The 7,506-nt window shown below is 55.3% G+C and overlaps 2 long non-coding RNA genes across 2 annotated transcripts; one reads left to right on the forward strand and one right to left on the reverse strand.

The window, feature by feature from the left end:
* Window positions 1-2,088: 2,088 nt before the first annotated feature.
* On the reverse strand, window positions 2,089-6,574 carry LOC144366222 (uncharacterized). The gene is made up of 2 exons (XR_013425194.1): window positions 6,321-6,574; window positions 2,089-2,640 (listed from the first exon to the last, which is right to left on the reverse strand). It is a non-coding gene; the product is annotated as an uncharacterized LOC144366222 (long non-coding RNA).
* LOC144366221 (uncharacterized) lies at window positions 2,501-5,483 on the forward strand. The gene is made up of 3 exons (XR_013425193.1): window positions 2,501-2,713; window positions 4,862-5,020; window positions 5,302-5,483. It is a non-coding gene; the product is annotated as an uncharacterized LOC144366221 (long non-coding RNA).
* Window positions 6,575-7,506: the final 932 nt, after the last annotated feature.

Genomic DNA, 7,506 nt, shown 5'->3' on the forward strand with positions numbered 1-7,506 from the left:
CCACCCAGGCGCGTTTGCTCCGTTAATTATGCAGCCAACAGTGATGGAGTCTCACATGTGTGCCAGGCTCTGTGCTGGACTCAGGGAACACAGAACTAATGCAAAGCCATGTTCCCGCCCTCTGGGTACCCTTATGTGCCAATGTGGACGGCACTGCAGGTGGCCCAGGGAGGGGAGTAGGGGAGTCTTCCTGGGTGGGAGGCCAGTGGGGCCGAGAATTCAAAGAGGAGCTGATGTTCACCCAGAACAGACCCTAAGACAAGGTGAGTGTGAGTAGTTGATCTGGAAGGACCACAGGGAGCGCTTTCGGGGGAAGGCAGAAGAGAGGTGATCTGCCAAGACAGAAGTCAACACAGGGCGCATCAGATGAGCAGGTTACCACTGAGCATCTGGAGCTCAGCCCTGGGGAGACTGGGTGGAGCCTGCCTCAGAGTTACCGCGAGGGCACCGGGGGACGCAGACTCTTGTCAGCTGCCATCATTCATCAGCCCCTGGGAAGCACTGATGCCCAGTACTCCTGGCCTCGGCACGGGTGGCTGGAGGGAGCCTCCAAGCAAAGAAATACAGGTGGTGGCAGTTGGAAGTCAGGTGGTGTCCACTGAAGTGGCAGGATGAAGGAGCACCGGTGGGACAGCGACATCATCTCTTGCTGCAGGTGTTGGGGGAGGGGGAGAGTGTTCCAGACAGGTGGCGAGCTTGAGCAAGGGCACAAAGGCGCAGGCCGCTGGGGCCCAAACATAGTTTCAAGTGGTTCCAAAATTTCAAGTCTAGGAAATCTGGCTTTGCCTCGCCTGGGCCTCTGCTTCCTCCTTTATGGAAAAGTGATTAAAACAAACCAACCCAACAGCCCTTCCCTCGCCATCCCGGATGATTTGCACCCACCCCCCACCCGTTGGACCTTGCCGAACAGACTCCAGCTCAGCCCTTTCTCTGAATTCCTCTTCCATACTCCTGCCAGCCCGCCAGGCCCTGGGCCTGCGAGGCTATTTATGATGTCCTGTCAATATCTGTCTTGGCGGAGGAGCGTGCAGGGGACGGATGGAGCCTGGGGTCCTATCCATCAGTCACTTGGCTGCAATCTCTAAAGAGATTTTAATTGTGAGCTCAGATTTACTCCGGTCATCAGCATGGCCCGCCCGCCTCTTTACCAGCCCAGAGTGGGGCCCGCAGGCCCGCCGTGGTTTGCCAAATGCACGTCTTGTAGCAACGCTGAGGAAATATTTGCTGCAGTGAAACAATGCGCCTGGCGGAAAGCAATAGCCCTAAATCGCCCCCTGACAGCCCGCCAGCTCCGCCAGGCGCTCCTTCCACTCCCTGCCTCCTTCCCAGACGCGCACTCCAACTACCTGCCCGGGGGAACAGAGGTGGTGGCCTCAAACCTGAATTGGAGGAAAACTGAGGCAGGGGATATCCCTGTCCCTCTTCTGCACCGTGTGGTAGAGGGGACAGTAAGATAACTAAGTGGCAGGGGTGGAGGGTGGCATGACAGAGGGACTCCTGGGTCAGGCAGACCTGAGCCAGGCCCACCCTGAGCAAAATGTACAGTGGAGTTTAGTCCCATTTATAGCTGAGGACACAGGGGCTGAGGGAAGGGGCCAGCCTGTGAGCTTTGGTCTTCTGGGGCCCTCAGCATCCTTTTCTAAACTCTCCTTCCTATGCCTGTTTAGGGAACCAGGGTCCATTTGCTGCCAGGATTTGCTCTGGAGAAATGGTCCGCTTCCTAGGGCGACTGGGTAAATTTAAATGGCTTCCTGTCTTACAGGCAGCCCATATCTTCTCTCCACCTTGGGGTAAATGCTTATATCATGACAAATGGAGAACCTCTGGGGGACAGAAGGAGAAGGAGGAGGATAAGGAGGAGAGGAACAGGAGGTTGACAAGGACCTGGGGGCAGAGAGCCTTTCCCAGAGTTACCCGGAGGAGGAGCCTCCCATTCTGCCTTCATGGCCCAGGACCCAGGAGCAGGTCTGGCCTAGGACCCAGGAGCAGGTGTGGCCTGAGGGCACCTTCCCTTTGACCCAGCAGGGCCTGTCTTTGTGGGATTTATCCAACAGAAAAAGACAAACTGAAACCACGGGCACATAGGAATCAGGTACTTGATATCTATTGTCACACTGCGGTGATAACACAGAAGACCCTGGGAATGGGAATACCCACTAATAGGGGCACTCATTGCCTGGCTCGGCCACGCTGGGAAGAGACGTCATCCTGAACCCTGGGGGGGGGGGACACGTTCAGAGGAGCCGGAGGGGAGGAGGGAGATTCAGGTCTGAGGATGGGGACCCTGCAAACCCAGGCTGTGGGTGGGCCTAAGTAGGTTCCGTGTGAACACAGACCAGCAGTGGCTCTGAGAAAGTCCCCCGAGAGGCCAGGGGACCTGGAGCTCCTGTGTCCCCCCAGGTATGACCCAGGTGGAGAAGGACCCGGGGGCAGGGTCCCGCTTTGTCCAGAGTCAGCCTCTCATTCTGCGTGGACTTCTGACCTGGGGCAGGGGCCAGTCAGGACAGTTGGAGGCAGGCTCTGACTTTGGCCGGGCTCACCAAGCACATGAGGAGAGGCACGCCGGTGACAGAGGGCAGGCAGTGAGCCCCCAAGGATTCTGGAAGCTTCCGCCGGGTCTCTCCTCGGCCGCTGGGAAACCTGGGAGAAGAGCTGGAGTTCATTCTCCTCCCCGCCCCTCCCTGGAGGTGGCCAGAGGGGCCAGTGGGCAGAGGTGGGTGATTCTTCACTGGGCTGACTGGGTGGCCCTCTCAGGTGGGCAGGACTGGGGTTCGCAGCCCCCTGTTCCCAGACTGGGACCTCCCGAAGGCCAGAGCCCACGTCCTCCTGCAGACTGAGAACCCAGCAAAGGTGGGAGGGGACAACCCTCTGTCACCCTAGATGGACCCTGCCTTCCTTCACCAGCTGGATATTCAGCTCTGACCTCAGGGGACACTCTCGGGATGGGGAGTGGACAGGAAGCGGTCTCCTGTCTCTGTCCTCTGTCCCCATCCCAAATTGCCTCCTTCACCTTTGCCAGGTTGTGTTTACCTTGGCCTCCCCCTGCCCTGTTCTCCCAGCCGATCTGATTGCTGTAATTAGTTAATCAGTAACTGGCATAATTTCCCCTGATTAATGCAGGAATAATCACCCGCCAGGGCTGCCAGCAATTGCTTATCAGAGTCACTTTGAAACAGCTTTGAAAACCAACGATTGGCACCTTCCTCGGGGTTAAAATTAGAGCCCAAGGAGGCCGCCCTCTGCGGAGGGAGTCTGGGAGCCGCAGGAGGGGCCAGCAGGGGAGCCCCCCACACTTGTCTGGGCCCTCAGCGAGCGGAGCCTGGTGGTTCCTGCGTCGTCGGGCGGGCTCCAGAAATGTTTGTTGAGCACGAGGAAGACAGAAGGGCTCCTGCTCCCGGTGTGCTGGCCACGCTCCAGACAGCCAGGGAGGCAGGTGGAGGGGCTGGGCCTCCTTCTGGGATGGAGCTGGCAGGTGGAAGCCAGCACAGGTGGCTGGTGGGGCAGGAGGGTGGCCTTGGTGTAGGGGCGGGGCGCTGAGGGGCCGCTCTAGGCCATTCACCTGGGACAGAGTGGAGGGCTGCAGCCATTCTTTATAGACATTATCTCATTTAATCCTAGGAGATGATGATATAGGCGTAATGAGCACACACTATGTGCCGGGGCTGCTTTTTTATTTTTGTAATTTTACTTTTAATTATGGAAATTTTCACACATATGTGGAGGGAATTGTAATAATGAACTCCTATGAACTCAATGCCCAGCTTCTACAAGTCATCCATATTTTTTTCTAATCTTGCTCTGTCTATTCGTTTTTTGCGGGGTGTGGGGAGTACTTTGGATTGAGCTCAGGGGTGCTGTACCACCAGCTATTTCCCAGCCCCCTTCCTCCCTCCCTCCCTCCCCCCTCTTCCTCCCTCCCTCCCTTCCCCCTCTCCCTCCCTCCCTTCCCCCTCTTCCTCCCTCCCTCCCTTCCCCCTCTCCCTCCCTCCCTTCCCCCTCTTCCTCCCTCCCTCTCCCTCCCTCCCTCCTTCCTTTCCTTCCTACCTTTTTTTTCTCCCCGGGGTACTGGACATTTAACCTGGGGGCTCTCTGCCACTGAGCTACACCCCCAGCCCTTTTTTATTTTTATTCACTTTTGGGGTATGGGAGAGTGAACCCAGGGGTGCTCTACCACTGAGCTACATCCCCAGCCCTTCTATTTTTTATTTTGAGACAGGGTGTCACTAAGTTGCTGAGGGTGGCCTTGAACTTGTGATCCTCCTGCCTCAGCCTCCAGAGTCACTGGAGTGTAGACTCGTGCCACCGCGCCCGGCCCACTTTCCACTCTTAATCATGTTCTTATCTAGGTATTTTAAAACCAGATCCATATAGAATGTCATTTCCTCCGTCAAATGAGGTGCAGGTAATGGGAGCACGTGCCCCTGGGGTTGCTGCGAGGGTTTAATGAGCTCGTGTGGCCAGGCTTGGGACACAGACAGACTCGGTGGACACTGGTTATTGTTATTACAGAAGTGTGTGTGGGGGTTCCTTGTGAGGTCTGCAGGGTGGAGAGAAGAAGCAGGGAGTGAGGTGGCTTCGCTGTGTGCTGCTCTCCTGCCCAAGGCTGGTAGGACCGAGCATTGGCACGTGCACCGTGTTACACCGACAGGTGCGTCACCGGCAGGTAGGCAGCAAGGGCAGCAGAAGCCTCGGATGTCTGGTAAGCTGGTCCCCCAAGGCTCAGGAAAGCTGTGGCGGGGACAGTCTGGTCAAGAGATGCCCCACTCGCAGCACAGAGAAGGGACCCCAGAAAGCAGCCTGCGCAGGGTTTTACACCCCATATGACTTGCTGGGCTGAGCGTTCACGGAGGCCTGTTTCTAGGAAGGACTGGACAGGAGCCCACGGAGGTCAGCACGTCCTGCTGTCCTTCTTGAGAATGACAAAGAAGGAATGAGGGAGAACCGGATGGATCCCTGGCTGCTTGGTGACCACACTGCACAGGTGTGGGAGACTGTCCAGGTGTCAGCACACCTTACACAGGCAGGTGTGCGGGAATGGGGTGGGGAAGACGTCGTGATTTTTGTTTTGTTTGGAGGCTGGGAACTGAACCCAGGGCCTCATGCATGCTAAGCACGTGTTCTACCAGTGAGCCACATCCCGGCCCCTGATGTCATTAATATTTCCTGTGTGTCTGAGTCACCTGTGGAGCTACACTTGGGGACCAAGGGAATGTTCACAGGGGATGCTGCTGGTTCACAGCCAAGCTGTGTCCCCAGAGTGTTCTTCTGATTGACTCATGGAATATGTGCCCTTTTCTCCAGTTCCATCCATCACTGGAAGAGCCGAGGGATGGGCCGGCTGCAGGGGCGCAGGCCTGTAATCCCAGTGGCTCTGGAGGCTGAGGCAGGAGGATCGCAAGTTCAAAGCCAAGCTCAGCAACTTAATGAGGCTACAAGCAATGTAGTGAGACCGTGTCTCCAAATAAAAAATAAAAAGGGCTGGAGTTATGGCTCAGTGATTAAGTGCCCTTGGGTTCAATCCCTGGTATCAAATAAATAAATAAATAAGGTGAGGGACAAGGGTCAAGCAGGTTATCAGGAACACGGGAGGAATAGTTCTCATTCTCTCAGAAGAGTCATGGTGGCATGACCCTTGAGTACCTCTCTGCACTGGGGTGCCGGAGGTGCTGGGGTGCTGTGTTGGTGGTCTGCTCCTGGGGGCACTGCTGGGCCATGAGGGACACCAGAAAGAGCTGATGGCGCTCCTGGTCACCGGAACCCACACACAGCCCGGCCGGACATCATGAGCTAAGCAACGCTCTCTAACAAGACAATCCCTGCCAAGCGCTGGTGTGCGCATGTCCACATCAGCTCCCGAGCCTGGCTTGCTGGGGTCCCGACCCCGAGCACGTGCGTGCCTGCGTGTGCATGTGTGTGTGTGTGCATGCACACACGTGGACTCACACTCCTGACTTGCAAATGAGCTGTCCTGTGCACACATTGTCAAGGAACACCTGTCACCGAGCAGCCTTTGTGAGGGTGAGAAATAATGAGAAGTTAATTTAGAAACATTTCTCTGTCAAATAGGTGAGACTGGATGACTAGCTGCATTAAAAAAGAAAAAGAAAAAGAAAAAGAAACTTAAACTCCACAAAAGAATTTCAAAATGGATCTCATGTTAAAAGAATTGAGCTGTTCGTGCTGAGGCAGCTCCTGGGGGCCAACTGACAGGGTGGACATTAGGCCCCAGGTGGGTCTCGCTGTCCTTGGGCCCAGCTGGCTTGCCCGCCCCCTTCCTTCCTAAGCTCCTACCCTCTCCGCTTTGCAGAGGCTGGACTCACCACTTCTGCCTCTGGGGCGTCTCCTCCCTTGCATCCCTTGCCAGTCCTTGTAGCCTCCATCTTTAGCAGAATTCAGGTCCTGCACGACAGGCCCCAGGCGTGATTCTTTTAATCCTCTCCATTTCAAGTCTTTCTTTCTTTCTTTTGCCACCAAGCAGACAACTCCCAAATAAATAAGTCCCTGTCCCTTGTCCTGGTCTCCCTCCAAGGACGCCAGACGCCTCTTCCCCTCGTGTCCTGGGCGCTTCCACCAGGCTCTCCTCTGGAAACTCGAATTCAATTTGTCTCTATCAATTTGTCAGAACCGTCCTCTGCAAATTAAATTATCCTTCTGCCATCCCTGAGCCTTCAATGGGCATCGCTGCCCTTCTGTCCCTCAGTTCAGAAATGTGGGGGTCACACCCGGCTCCCACTCTCTCCTGGATCTCGGGGGTCTTACTCCTGAAAATTTCTTCCTTTCTGTCCCTGTCACCATCCCCACTGACCCCCCTGCTGGCTGGAGCCTCAGTTCTCCTGGGGTCTTTGCTTCTCACCGTGTCCCCCTCCCACCCACCCTCCAAGCCCTAACAGGATGTGGACTCCTGAGGCTCAGGAAGACAGGTGTGAGCCCTGGGGAGCTCCCACCCACTCCTTCCATTTCCCCTCCCTGGACCCTTTTCTTAAGCACCACACTAAGTGTCCTTGCAGCCCCCGGGGGTCCTGCCTACCCCATGCCCACTCAGTGCTGGGATGGAACCCAGAGCCTCACCCACGCTAGGCAATCACTCTGCCCCTGAACTGCACCCCAAGCCTCTCCCTGATTTTATTAGTTAGCATTAGATTCAACTGCAATAATAAAGACCCCAATAGGAGTAATTTCAGATCCATGTTAGTTCTCTTTTATGTGAAAGTCCAGATGGAGCCTGCTCCATGAAGTTCCATAAAAACCCAGGCTCATTCCAACATATTTGTCTGCTGATCCTCATGATTCAAGATGGTGGTTGGAGCTCCCTCCCTTACTCTAAGCATCAATGGGGACAAGGATACTTGTGGCTGCTTTGAAGGAAGTCTGAAGGTACATGCTGCATGTCCACCTACACCCCATTGGCCAGCTGTAAGGGAGGGATATGGAAGGTATTCTTTATATTGAACTATATATCTGATTAAAATTTTGATCCAAACAAATAACCCAGACAATAAATGGGCT

The sequence above is a fragment of the Ictidomys tridecemlineatus genome, chromosome 8 (assembly GCF_052094955.1).
Source record: "Ictidomys tridecemlineatus isolate mIctTri1 chromosome 8, mIctTri1.hap1, whole genome shotgun sequence".
Taxonomy (NCBI): Eukaryota; Metazoa; Chordata; class Mammalia; order Rodentia; family Sciuridae; genus Ictidomys; species Ictidomys tridecemlineatus.